Below are 14782 nucleotides of genomic sequence, written 5' to 3'. Positions count from 1 at the left end.
TTCCCTATAAAATTTTCTATTCCAATAAATAACTGGACTACAAATATACCGTAATTAAATACTTTTTCCGAATTTGGATCAGTGTAGCGTATTTGAAAAAAAACGAGTATTTTATAAATACAAATACTGTATTTTAAAATACTCGTCCTTCAAAATACATTTTTCCTCCCAAAACATCAAATACCAAATAAAATAAAATACAAATACAAATACAAAATACTTTTTTCTTTATTGACTTCTATTGCTCCACATTTTTTCCATTCAAACTAGTAAATGAACTACATAAAGTTCTTGTTCCGTTTATTGAAGAAAAGTATATTGCTTGAAAGCTGGAATTGGCTGCGTTTTGGGTGGTGGATCTGGAACCTTCGGACTTGATGGAATTATTTCTTCATCCTCATTTCTTGAATCCACTACCAGCCATTCTGTACCATCTGCAGTGAGAAGTTGATCTGGGGGCTCATCTAAAGTATGAATCTCATTGGCTTGTGAGGCCTGACCAGAAGACTCATCGAGCAGCATCTGATTTTCTTCGTTGAGAAGATCTTTTTGTACTTGAGTCAGATTTTGCAAAATAGGCTGGGATTTTCTGGGACGTCCACGGCCTCTTACTCCTTTATTTTTACTGTCTGTCCAAGGTTCTGTCTTGCCGACATTCTTGTCACTGAATCAGATGGTATGCCAAGTTATTAGTTTATGCCATTACGTATTTTAAGAATGTTCAATAACTTAAACACTTACCATGGGTATTATACAAGTTCTTCAGAACGCACAGTAATAAGAAACAATCCGATTTGTAGAGAACTAGAGATAAACGTTAACGAAACTTGTGGTTTAATGAAAACACACACGAGACAAAAAGACGACGAAAAATGCAATTGAAAGTTTTTAAACTAGAAAATGCTATTGCAAAACGTTTTGCAGGTGCAATAACGCTGTCAAAATGAAGTTACTTTCGATTCATACACTGTTGCCAACTTACAAACTTTAAATCTTTGAAAAAAAAGTATTTTGTATTCGTATTTGTATTTTATTCCCTTTCAGCGTAAACGACCAATACAAATAGGCTACAAATACTTTAAATAAGAAACAGCCCAAATACAAATACCGAATAAAATACGTATTTTAAGTATTTTATTTTAAAATACTTTTATTTTAATAACCAAATACGATACACTGATTTGGATTCATCAATTTCTACTGTTATACCAAAGCCTCCTATCTTTTCTGAATTATTTATTACAATATCTTCTGATACTTCTCGGAAAAAATTATACCAATCTATTGGTGTACCATGAGCTATTTAATAACAATTAAAATATATAATTCAGTATAGTATGATATAGTATAAGTATCATACTTCAGTATAGTATAGTTAAGTTTACTATATCACACTAAACAATAATAATAAATATAAACAAAACATCAACAATTAAATAAAATTTTAAATACTATACTGAAACATAAAATAATAATATAATAAGGTAAAATAAAGTATAGTTTCAAAAGTATAAACATACCTAAATCCAAATCATTTTCAACATATTTCTGTGGCATTTCATTCCACCAATAATAAGTTAAAGTTAAAATTTCATGAATAGTTAAATGCGACTTATGGAACCATGAATATCTTCTTATGGTACATTTTTGACCACATATATTTTTTTTTTAATTGCTACTATCAATTGCAATTCTATTATTGGATTTTAATTGACAGCCGTCAATAGCGGAAGTGCAAGGAATCTAATGATATATGTAATCAATGAGATACATAACGTTACAAATATCGTAATGTAAAAAGTTACCAATGTAAGTTGACTGGAACACTTCAGACAAAAAGAAGATACACTGTTATTAATGAAACCGATTTCAACCAGGTAACTATACAAATCCATTGACGTTAACACCGAATAGATCATGGTTATAGTAAAAGATGTCCAACTTAGTTCATCAAAAGGAACTTGCGCTTTAACACTAGATTTTTTTTTTTACATTTCAAATAAAACTTTTCCAACATTTCACTATTACTTTTGATAATTCCACTTAACGAAGATAGGAAAATATATCCGTTGCTATCCATACTTGAAAACAGACTGTTATTATGAACGTATACAACATCAAATGAAAACTCAATTACTTAATTAATGGATTTACTTAACTTAAATAAAAATGGATGTATGATAAAAATGATAATATTAGATTTGAACCTAAGATCTCCCTCACAGAAATCCAGTGCTTTACAATTAAGGTACCTCATTTGCTACATTTGTATATTTTAATTCATTTTAACAATAGATTTTTTTATGCAGTATAGTATAGTAAAGTATATTTACTACAATGTATAGTGTGTAGTATACAAAAGTATAGTAGAATTGTAAAGTAAAGTTTATTATACTATGTTTATATATATTACTAAATATAACAAACCAACAATAAAGAATCAATTAGAACAATATAGAACAGTAAGATGAAGTAAAGTAAAATAAAGAAAATATACTGCAATGTATAGTGTGTAGTATAGAGTTGGCTAACGTCCGAAGTTGCCAGTTCGATGAAATTGTGAAAAAAAAATTGGACACGAACTAGTAACAGTTCTTGCATGGCGGCTTACGGAGTTTCGCCCGTTATAGTTTTAGTTTTAATTTTTTCCATTGAAATTATCTTCCATTCCATTCATAATTGGATTACAAAATTCCTTCGTTATCAGGTAATCTTGTAATTTTTATTTGACCTCGATATAGACTGTACTTTATTTATTATTAATTTTTTTGTAGTCCTACATTTTTTTTGAGTGATCTCTTTCATCTATCGTCCGCATCTGACAGTGTTTTTGTTCTTCTTCGACATGTCTTGGAGGTGTTGTGTTTCTGGTTGTGGTTCCGAAGGAGTACCTTTATTTCATATTCGGTTAAGGATGTATTCGGCTTAATATTTTTTCTCATATTCGGCTTAATGGCGTAGGGTTAGCGTTTCTGGATGTGATGCTGGAGATCGGTGTTCGATTCCTGATGAGGTGTTGAATAATTGTGGTTACCTTACGAGAAATTCACGATTATACATGAAACAAATTTTTATCGAGCAATATGTGCTTTATTTTTTAATTTTATATTTTAAAAAATAATAAATCCCTTCGTTTCTTCAAAACTAGGGTTCTGATGTCTGTGGAGTTGAATGTAAGCGTTATTCTTCTGTAGTTATTTATTTTGAATTTCTTAAAACAGGACCACTATCGGTAGGGTTCTATTCAACGTGGAGTTCTACCGTCCGCATCCCTGTAAACCCACCTGCTCGCGTAGCAAGTTCGGTCGCATATCTTTTCTATGCTATTTGCGGCTCTTGGTCGCCTTCGGGTCGTATACAGCGCAACATACTTTAGAACTGTGAATTTAGAGCAACAGTAGTCAACTGACGATTCGGATGAGTTTCAACTGATTTATAGCGAACACTGTAAAGGTTTTGCAGGAGAATTGTAGTAGTGAGACCGATAAATAAAGCAGTCATTTTACATCGACGATTAAGTATGGTGTGACTTAAGCGAATCGAAAGGCATGAAGATTTTGCCAATGTTGGAAATAAAGCCACGAGCGAAAAAGGCAAAAATTAAGCAAGAAATCGAAGGAATGCAAACATAATAGGAATGTCGGAAAAAAGAAGCAAAATTGTCTGTTAAATCGACGAAGATCTTATTCGACTGCAGGTCGCTAATGTGGTTGCAGGATAACTGTTTTCTCCCGACATCCCAAATTTGGTCAATTCCACACCAATTCACGTCCGCACTCTGATGAGAAACCTTTTCCTTTTTGTGGTTTACATTTTTCTTGGTGGGGTAGGTGGTGGGGGGAAAAGTGGCGGTCCTTGGTTTCCAGCTGCTTTTCGCTCGTTCAGAGGGACATTTTCGTAAAGCATTTTTGGGAAATCTTTCGGAGGCCTTAAAATAATAATATATACAAATGTGTTTTAAACATTATTAACAAATGGCAATCTAGCTTACATCGGTATTGGATGTTCAGCTACAGTTCTATTGGCAACCCCTTTTGTTTCCTTTGGAGGTTTCTCCGACTTAGATAATGTTACATGAAAAGAATTTAACAAAGGAGTGGACACACTGGCGAGTGAAAGGGTTGATTTTGACAAACTCTTGCCCGTCGGCGACTCCAAAGATTGGGATTGGTTGCAAGCAGCAGGAGTCAGACCGCCTTCGGTTGAATAACGGATGTTAGTATATTCTCTGCCGGCTTGTAGGCTTTTCTAAATAATCAAGAATTTTTTATCACATAACGATTATCTATTGAGCATAACGTGTCCACTCATTTACCTGCTGGGCTTGCATGCGCTGTGATAAAGTTTCTATATAGTACTGAACTGCCATATAAACAAATTTGTACTGCGCTTCAGTTTGCACCATACCAGATCTTTGGGCACGAATAGTTTGAATCATGCGCTGAATGTCAATTTCACAATCCAATCCTATACAAGAAGTTTTTTTTTAATTAAATACTTTGGTTCTCTTCTCGCACTTTTTTATTTCACAGATACCTCGTCTTTCTATTTGACCGATGATCATATCAATTACAATGAATGTTCCAGTGCGACCAATTCCTGCACTACAATGCACTACGACAGGACCTGCATTCGCAACTGAATTCTGCCTTGTATTCACATCATGAAGAAAGTTTAACACACATCCAGGATCTCCTGGTACTCCATGATCAGGCCATGCCTTTCAGGCGAAGAATACGTCTAAAGAAATTCAAGGGAAAATTCCAATATAAAGCTTACCTGGAAATGATACTGATGTATCAGCCTCTCTTCGTTGTCCTTTGTTGCTAAGAACTCTCGAAGAGTATAATCAGCACGAAGCGAGTCGCTAACACACCTTAAAACAACTTTTCCAAACTCTTTTGTTTGATTTTCCTCTGGCCAGTAGCGTGCACATTTCGACTGGTATATCACATAGAGAAAAATGAATAAATCTAAAAAAAATAACCAAACGAGAGGACATTTGCGTTTCTACCTTTCCTCTCTCGATTTCTTTCGTTGTCATTACAATTACGCGACTATTTTCCTGCCACACCTAAAATGTCGACTTATTAGTGACATAACTGAAAACATAACTACATTAGCGTCTTTGTCTCACCATATGCCAGAAATCGTTGACTGTGTGTGGCAAACAGCCTTGGGTAGCAATGTATTGTGGGAACTGGTCCCCATTTCCATCATCTTCTGGCTGCGAGATACGTGTTAGAAAACAATGTATTTTAAATATTTGTGAGATGCTAAAACATCATAGCTACGGTAAAGTTACTAACGTGTTTATTTACCCGTATGTGGTTGGCATTTATATAGTCGGCACCAGCTATACTCGCATCCACATCCTTAAGTAGAACACGGGTGTGATCAACTAGGGATAAAATTAAGGTATGTAAACTTTTTTCTAATTTTGATCAAATAAAATGAGTATACATGGTAAAATATTTTTATATCGATTTTTATTCCGATTTTCTGGTTTTTGTCCCTCTTTACGGCTATATAGATGTTTACATTCTTGTTGCTGTAAACTTTCAAATTCTTCCCAAAATCCTCCTTTCCCTGTACTCACGCTATGCTCCTTCTGCAGAGGATATAATGAAAAATAATATGAAAAAGTAAGCAAATATATTTCGCATTAAGTACCTGCAATTCTTTGACGCGACTTTCTATTCCACTCGCATGAATTCTAGTAGCATTGTAAGGCTGTTTAAGATGGACCACAGTTCCTGTGGTTTCAACCATTGGATTTTTTTGTAATGCTCAATTAGTTCAGACAGTGAATCAAATTTTTCACCACCACCCACATCATACTTTTGCTCCTAATAATCATGAAAAGCCTTGTCAAAATTTTACCAATATTATTAAATTAGTGTAAAATAACCTGGTATCTTATCATGACATGTGTCACTTTGTCTTCAGTTCTAACAGATAAAACGTAATCTCCGGGCTTACTCTGGGATTCTCTCACTAAAAAACTTCCATTCTTCCCTTTATCAAGTAGAATTTTTTCTGCTTCTTTTCCTGAAAGATGTCCATGAAACCACCTGAAAGACAAACTGGAAAAGAAAAAAATTAATGAAATCAGCAACTGACGGTTATACAGAAAATGGCATTGTAAACGCTTTTGTTCTCTCACACAATTAATTACCGTTCAGTAGTTGGGTCAGAACAATGGACAGGAAATTTTAGTTCTATGGCTTCACCATTCTTCTCACGCAACTGTCCAGGATTTTCCATATAGAACTGCACCAGTTCAGACAGAGTTGCAAATTTTTCACCCCCATACAGATCGTAGAAGTCTCCAGTATTTTGAATTTTTATGTGAGTAACTTCACCATTTCTCCTTTAAAATAAAAATCAAAATCAAAAGCCTTAACAAAAATTATTACACTTTAATGTTACCTAACAGACAGGGTGAAATCTCCTGGGTTGCTCTTACTGGGACGTGCTAAAAAACTGCCATCTATTCGACGTTTTAAGAGAAGTAGTTCTGCATCAATCCCTGATACATTTGGATGAAACCACCTAGAAAGTATACTTTCAGTTAAATTGTTTGCAACTACCCAATTAATATCTATAACACATAAGTATTCCAGGTTTTGGAGATTTGATTAACAACAAATTTCAAATTGTTGCAATAAAAAAACTTTGTTGAGTAAACAATTGTTTACCTTCTAGAGCCCATGGATGGAGACGCAAATTGGAGACCAGCGAAAAATGTCGAAGCTTATCTGAGATCGGGGAAATATTACCACTTTGATGTCCAACGCTCTATTAAATTTTAGCGATATGAGTCAAAGGTTCTTTGGCTTCGAAACAATCAGTATGAATAGAAGAATCGGCAAGCTTCACAAAAATACTAAACAAAACAAATATTTAGCCTTAGGGATACCTGGGGATACCTATGTTACGGCATAGCCTTCTAGATAATAAGAAGCCGGAGGGATACTGTCTAGCCCATGTTGCCAAACTGGTCCCCTTACTTGTCAAACCCTCCCCAGAGCAGAGTCATATGTCGATTTCGGATGGCTGCACTCGGTGCAGTAGCCAGTGCACACTGGCTCGGAGCGAGAAGGGTCATGTGACGTCATGCACTCCAACACAGTCTTCACCAGTGAACTGATACTGATCCGATTCCGTGTCGTTAAAAAACGGATTTTTTGAGGGCCGTAGAACGGATTGGTTTCCGTTCTCTAACGCTAGAGTCGCATGAAGGCAATAACGTTATGCCTACCCTCTAGCGCCTCTAGCTGATTCATAATCGGATTCGTTTCAGTTAACCGATTTTTGACAAAGCAGCGCGTTGTTCAAATCAGTGAGCGGACCCGTTTCCGTTCACAGATCCGTTTCAGTTTATTATCAACTTGTTTTTATAATAAGAAGCCGAAACCTTTCCATTATTTGAACGGATTCGTTTCCGTTTCCATAGCACGTTTTTAGTAAACAAACTGTTTGCTTATTAGAATATTAACCGATTTTAATTGTGTTATTGAAAAACAAAACAACAAAATGTCGTCGAACAAGAAAAGTGATCTATTGAAGGATTTAAAAAAGAATTATATATTCAAAAGCAAAGAGATTTCAAGAGGGAAATAAGAAAAAACCAAAAGGAAAGAAAAAGTTTTCCCAAAGTTAAACGACAACTTAGTTCATCAATTCCCCCAGATCTCAACAGAAATGAATCAGCCAAAAGAAAAAGAATGAAAAGAACCTCTAAAGACTGTTCCACTGAAAACGAAAATTCCCTGACAATTGATAGAGAAGATATTGAAGCAGCCAACAACTTAGGTAATTTCAAGTCCGATAGTATTCCTGTCTTGTATAAACATCTAAATATTTCCTTGATTACTTACAGATTCACCTATTCCGAGTCAGCTAGAACAATATCTGAATCAAATTCAAAGTGACTTCAATATTGATGCTGACGGGAGTGTACCTCTAGGAGAAGAAGTGAAGAAACATGAGAGACGTATGGGCCAAATTGCTGTTGATTGGGATGTGCACTGGGATGAAGTTGTCAATGGCCTTATTGCAAGCTACGCAACTATTCCATCACTGTGCTGGATTTGTAAAAGTCCCTTGCAGCTTGTTACACTCGCTGTCTCTGTTGTGTCAAGACATATTGTCAAGACTGCGACTTCCAATTCCATTCATGGAATGTGTTCCACAGAAGACAATTATTGTTTCAAGATTCCAAAGTGATTAAACTAAAGCCTAACGAGTTTTGGGATTCAACTTTAGCTGAGATAGTTACAAAAGGTATATAAATTATTTTGCATATCTTGTTAATATATTTTGATTGATGCTTACAAATGTTATTATTTTCAGAGGTTGCAGTTCCGTGCTTCGTTCCTCTGCAATGCCAATCTTGTCTAAGCATAAACTCGTTGACAATTGAACCATTGAAGAGTAAATTCATGATAGTTGTCACACTTCTAGGTAATCAAATTTTTAAAACTAAAACTGGCTCTTTGGAACGGAGCCTTCCTTCGGGTTGATATTAGACCAAAACGTAACGTAATGCGACCGTTAATAATTTTTTAATTGATTGAATCCCAAAGGCAGATTTGATTTAAGGAGAGGGAGTATCAAACTATTATTTCAAATAAGATTTGAAGAAATTGTGTTCAATTTATGTTTTATGTTATTTATTTAAAGGATTTTTTCCAGTACCCGCAATCCATTAAAATTTCAAGAGGGAAAATTGTCTTAATGAACTTGGAACTTAATCGCATTCAAGAGAAAGTTGCCAGAGCGGTCTCACTCTTCAAGATATACATTCACGGGAGCTTCAACTGTAACTCCGATTGTGATACTGACCGTGACTCAGACCGTGATTGTGATCAAGACTCCGACAGTGAATCTCATCAAGACTTCAACAGTGACTCTCACCAAGACTCCGACTCAGATTCTGATCGTGATGTCTCTGAACCTGACCCCATCACTGTATTGACTCTGTAGACGTTTTCATGTGTTTGTAATGTGGGACTATATCATTAATAAACTTTTGTCCGGTAACCAGCAAAATGTATCTTTTCTTTAATTAACATGGAATTCAATTAAATCCAATTCCGTCTATCTATGCGACTTAACGAAACTTGTTAAACCGAGATAAAATTACGGCTATCGCTGTTGACGACGATTGTTTTTTACTTCATTTTTGGTTTCCTCGTGAAAAATTGAATAAGGATCATTAGTTCCATTATTTCTTACGGAAGCAAGCATAGCGAGATAAGCCTATAGGGTTGAAAAATGGATCGGTGAAAATTACACGTGCATGCGTTGAAAATTTATTGTTTCTGAATTCAGATTCGGATTCAGTGTAAAAATTGAGTACATCTAATGGTTTCATAAATTTGGCGGGAGTTTGCCGTTTGTGACGAAAAAAAATCTCGAAAAAAGTCGCCTAGATAAGGAAAGAGAATTGGGTCGTTTGGTTTCTATGAAAAATTTTGTCAAAAACGAATAACTCCCCCCGCTAACACCAAAAACAATGAAATTAATGCTGAATATTCAACTTTTTACGCTGAATTCAAAATGAATTCAAAAACAATCACTTTTCTATCTATATCCGTGTAATTCACGCCCGAACGCTTTTTCACGCTGGCGCATATTACTCAATGCTAACTACCTTCGATAACAATAAAATTAATAGCATTTATTCAACTTTTTACGCTGAATTCAAATATGATTTCAAAAACAATCACTTTTCTATCTATATCCGTGTAATTCACGCCGAACGCTTTTTCACGCTGGCGCATATTACTCAATGCAAATTACCTTCGATAACATTAAAATTAATAGCATTTATTTAACTTTTTACGCTGAATTTATATCTGAATTAAAAAACAATCCGTTATAAAGGCATGTACGTGTAATTCACGCCAAACACTTTATCACGCAAACGCATATTATACTATACAAACTACCTTCGATAATATTAAAATTTATAGTCTGTATTCAACTTTGTACGCTGAATCCGAATATGAATTGAAAAACAATCACTTTTCTGTCTATGCCCGTATGATTCACGCGAACGCTTTTTCACGCGAACGCTTTTTCACGCGCACAGGCCTAATGCTATGCAGCCTACCGCTTTATTCTTTTTCAGATTATTATTATTCCATTTTCAGACTTAAAGAGGAGGGGGGCTGAGCTTACACACCCAAACTTTAAGCTAACTGTTCGATTACTTATCTTTGATAAAATCAATTAAATAGTATACCATTTTCGTGATTCTCAGATCACAAAGATTACGCTGATGCCCACGGAAATGTTAGAAATAAGGTTTTGTTTCCCGAATATGTAAAAATTAATCAACCAATCGCCGTCGAGCACGATGGCGGGAATTATTTAGCGTTTTTTTTTCGATTGCATTCAAACGCATTAACTCCTGCCTTAATATTCGAATTCCAATTACAAATATCGATTACTCTAATAATCGAGATTTTCATTCCGTAAGGATTGCTCATTGTATTGTAATCCTACATTGCTGGTTTTTCTTAAATTTTTAATTAGGATGTAATGTATATGTAGAAGGTCAATGTTACGGTTAGAGTGATGCACAGCAACACTTCTAGGCTCTAGCCTACTTAACTCCTCGATCGTGCACTATAGAATGTTGCTTTCGTTTAAACGTATAATTTAAAAAAGTAATTTGAACTAATTCTTGTCACTTGTTTATTTGAATCTGACAGTCACCGAATGTGAAGGACGGAAGCACTTCTTCACTTATTAACGCTCATAATGATTCCAACCACCAAGCCGCCGACCACCGAATGACACACATACAATTACACATACATCAGGGTTTAACTTCCACATAAAATTACAGACTTAATATATTAATCCGTATAATAGGACTGCAATGTTGAAAAATTTAACAAGCCGTTTTAACTTTTCTTTATCACATTTTTCTGAATTGGAAGATATTGAAATGCAATAAACCACAACGCATGTTTTCACTGGAAAACACGTCTTCTTTTAGAGAATTTTACGAGTTGCGGCACAGTGTTCCAGCCACCGACGGGGGAACCGACAGGCCAACGGTAAAAACACATAATTTAATACTGGTTTGTGTCAGTGAAAGAGTAAAAGGGAATGGCAGTTTTAGTAGCATTACACTAGTGCAATGCTGGTATGGTAGTATGGTAGTACCAAATATTAAAAAAAGCAAAAAAAAAAAATAAATAAGTAAAGAAAGCATCAATTTACAAATTGAGTTTCTATAAACTGTTTAAATTCTGCTTCAGTCCAGCGACTTGGTACTTGCTTGATCTCCCATGTCTTAACAGCACCATTTGATGCTTCTTTAACCTCCACATATCTGCTTCCAACTTCTTCTGCGTCGAAGCCTTCCAAGATTATTACCAATGACGATTCGTTGGCGGCTACGGCGGAATTGGCTGGCTGGCCTAAGTCTCATGCATCTAAATAGATATAAAAGAATTAGTTATATCACTATAATTTACTGTTCTGAATTGTACTATACAAACTTACCGTGTCCAACAACACTTGATTCATGCAATGAAACAGCTGAGCCAGAATCGTCCTTAGTTGCATATTGCACCTCATTTTCTCCATGAAGGGTTTCTAATTTTTGTTTTACAGTTTTTAATCTATCCCATCTCTTTCCTGCAGTCCATGATTCTGCCCTGGGTCTTTTTTTTTGATTTTCCCTTCAGCAACCATTTTCTAAAAGAACCAAGAAGGAAAAAGGTTTAAATTTTCTTAATTATCTAACGAAAATAACAAAATTTACCCTTAATTGTTCTGACATAGGCATTATTGAAAACAAAATATTGCACTCACATTAAGCACGTACGTTATTCTAATAAGCAAACAGTTTGTTTACTAAAAACGTGCTATGGAAACGGAAACGAATCCGTTCAAATAATGGAAAGGTTTCGGCTTCTTATTATAAAAACAAGTTGATAATAAACTGAAACGGATCTGTGAACGGAAACGGGTCCGCTCACTGATTTGAACAACGCGCTGCTTTGTCAAAAATCGGTTAACTGAAACGAATCCGATTATGAATCAGCTAGAGGCGCTAGAGGGTAGGCATAACGTTATTGCCTTCATGCGACTCTAGCGTTAGAGAACGGAAACCAATCCGTTCTACGGCCCTCAAAAAATCCGTTTTTTAACGACACGGAATCGGATCAGTATCAGTTCACTGGTGAAGACTGTGTTGTGCACTCCACCGGGTTGTCAGAAAATAAACGTTACACTCGAACACTTTTTTCACTTTTTACGCCCTGGAGGAAGAAGCAGACGAAAGAAAAAAAGGCTCCTATCACTAAACAACACACTCTCTAAATTCGTCTGCTAGAAATTGCACTGCACCGCTTGCACTGACTAAAAAGGTCGGGCAAGAAAGTGCAGTTTTCGAGTGACCTCGGGCGGTGCCGGAGTGCCACTGGAACGTACAAATTCGATGCACCGAAAAAGTGGATTGCACTAAGATTACCACTCGAACAACTTTTTCTCGGGGCAATTGCACCAGTGCAGAAAAGTGCAGCCATCCGAAATCGACAATAGATTACATGGTCTGACTACTCCTGGGGCGCGTCAAGTGGAAAATCAGACGAATCCTGATTTTCCATAAGGCTCTGTACAAAGTGTAGTACAAGTTGATTACCGCCAGGAGGCTGCTGAGATCAGGTATATAGCGTTTCTAGCGTATTGTTGTTAATTTGCCACTTGACGCGCCCCTGGTTTACGGCGGCTTTTTTCGCGAACCCGATTTCTGATCTTGCTCCCTCGGAAAGTGCTGCACCAAGCGGAGATCTGATTGCACTAACAAGAGAGATAGAGTTTTCGAATACTTGCACCAAGCGGATGTCTAGAGAGTTGCATTTGTAGTGCAAGAGATCTCCGCATGATGCAGCACTTTCGGCATGGTCTAAGATTAGAATCTAATCTGGAATCTAATATCACCATTAGATAGATCTAATCTATGACTCTGCTTTCGGAGGGAGCGAACCCGAAAAAGCCTTAACAATCGGGTCCGCGAAAAGTGACGTGGGGCGTGGCTTATTTAAAGGCGTTTACCATGGAGTACTCAAACCATGTAATCTATGACTCCGGCCAAACTACTCCTGTTAGTCCTGCCCCACGTCACTTTTCACAAGCCAAATTTTTCCGATCTCGCTCCTTCCGACTGTGCTTCACACGGATGTCGGATTGCACTAACAAGAGATAGCCTTTTTGCATTCTAGTGCATGAGATCTCCGCGTGGTGCAGGTAGATCGGAGGGAGCGAGATTGAAAAATCTGGGCTGCGAAAAGTGACGTGGGGCGTGGCTTATTTATAGGCGTTTAACATGGAATACTTGAACCACCTAATCTATGACTCTGCCCTTCCCTTTCTTACAAACTTGAGGCAAAGTAATAGATATTGTTGGACGGTATAACCTGATCTAACTACTCCATGTTAAAACCCTGTAAAAAAGCTATACCCCTGTCCAATTTTGAAAGCCAGATTTTGATGGGCTTACCTCGCACAACTAGGGCTCTGCCCCGATTACCTGAAACTTAGCTTACTAAAGAAACTGGCGCGACACACGTAAAACTTATTTTTTTTTAGCTTTTTCTTTCAGTTGAACGCCAGTACATTCCGGCAGTAAGCTGGGTTTCAGGTAAACGAGGCTGAGCATACGCACAACGGTACAATTCTTTGGTCAGGATTCTGGTACAGTCTGATTTCTAGCATTTAAATGCAATTTTTGGAAATGCTTAAATCTATTGCCACGAAAGATGTCGTTGCATGACGATCAATGTCTATTGCCACGACATCTTTCGTGGCAATAGATTTAAGCTTTTCCAATTACAGCCAATCAGGGCCGATCCCTGATAGGGGTTCAAAAATTTTCACCCCGAGCCCCGAACGCCCCGCCCCACCCACCGAATTTGAAAACCCGATTGGCAAAATGCGCCCCGATTAGGGTTGGGGCCGATCCCTATCGCCGACTAGGGCTCGGCCCCGATCGTTTTCGATCGGGGCGAACCGCGGTTTGCCGGCCAAAAATCACCAAACCGTCGGTTCGGTTAAGCCGTTTTTTACTTCGGTGCGGTTCTCGGTTTGGAATTCGTCAAACCGGTGCGAACCGCCGCCATTTTGAAATTTTTTGAAAATTTGGCGGAAATTTCAAATCAACCAATCAAATCGCGTTGAGCGTAAATCGCGTTTTTTAGTATTGATCTTATGTTGAAATCCTATAGTTTGCCAGCTGACAGCGAAACAACGATTGATAGTGATCCCAAACCCAAACACGGAAGTTCAAAATCCAAGACGGACCATTCTTTCATAGCTGCTATTATATCCACAAAAACTACTGAATCAAAGCAGATGAATTGAAACAGTATGTGAATGAGGAGACCGAGTCCAGTAACTGTGATCCGACCGATATACTAAGTTACTGGGACCAAAGGTCTAAAAGATGGCCTAAATTATCAAACATGGCTAGAGATATGTTAAGCATTCCAGCCACTAGTGCAGGCAGTGAGAGGGCGTTCAACACTGGAAAAGATTGTATTGCAATTGCTAGGATGAGCCTTAATTCCGAGACTGTTGAAGCCCTCATCTGCTTGCGCTCATGGTTTAGGCCTAAAGCCGGTTTGATCAACGAAATTGATTCACGTTCCCACAATCTGACTGAATTCGATATTGAAAACATTGACGAATGATGATTAAGAAAATTGTTGTAATGATGTGGGCAAAAATACAACTGGTTTTTCACATAATTTAC

The 14782-nt window shown here is 36.9% G+C and overlaps 3 long non-coding RNA genes and 1 pseudogene across 3 annotated transcripts; 1 reads left to right on the top strand and 3 right to left on the bottom strand.

The window, feature by feature from the left end:
- Positions 1 to 210: 210 nt before the first annotated feature.
- On the bottom strand, positions 211 to 1457 carry LOC123470067. The gene is made up of 2 exons (XR_006643487.1): positions 742 to 1457; positions 211 to 664 (listed from the first exon to the last, which is right to left on the bottom strand). It is a non-coding gene; the product is annotated as an uncharacterized LOC123470067 (long non-coding RNA).
- Positions 1458 to 3418: 1961 nt separating this feature from the next.
- Positions 3419 to 6967, bottom strand: LOC123469711 (annotated as a pseudogene).
- Positions 6968 to 7134: 167 nt separating this feature from the next.
- On the top strand, positions 7135 to 9003 carry LOC123469712. Its single transcript, XR_006643027.1, has 4 exons — positions 7135 to 7818; positions 7886 to 8289; positions 8359 to 8469; positions 8689 to 9003. It is a non-coding gene; the product is annotated as an uncharacterized LOC123469712 (long non-coding RNA).
- A 1693-nt stretch (positions 9004 to 10696) lies between these two features.
- On the bottom strand, positions 10697 to 13401 carry LOC123470141. Its single transcript, XR_006643652.1, has 3 exons — positions 11792 to 13401; positions 11530 to 11724; positions 10697 to 11459 (listed from the first exon to the last, which is right to left on the bottom strand). It is a non-coding gene; the product is annotated as an uncharacterized LOC123470141 (long non-coding RNA).
- Positions 13402 to 14782: the final 1381 nt, after the last annotated feature.

Source organism: Daphnia magna, linkage group LG2 (assembly GCF_020631705.1).
Source record: "Daphnia magna isolate NIES linkage group LG2, ASM2063170v1.1, whole genome shotgun sequence".
Classification (NCBI taxonomy): Eukaryota; Metazoa; Arthropoda; class Branchiopoda; order Diplostraca; family Daphniidae; genus Daphnia; species Daphnia magna.
Note: the sequence above shows the minus strand (reverse complement) of the source record. Positions and strands in the feature narration are given on the sequence as shown.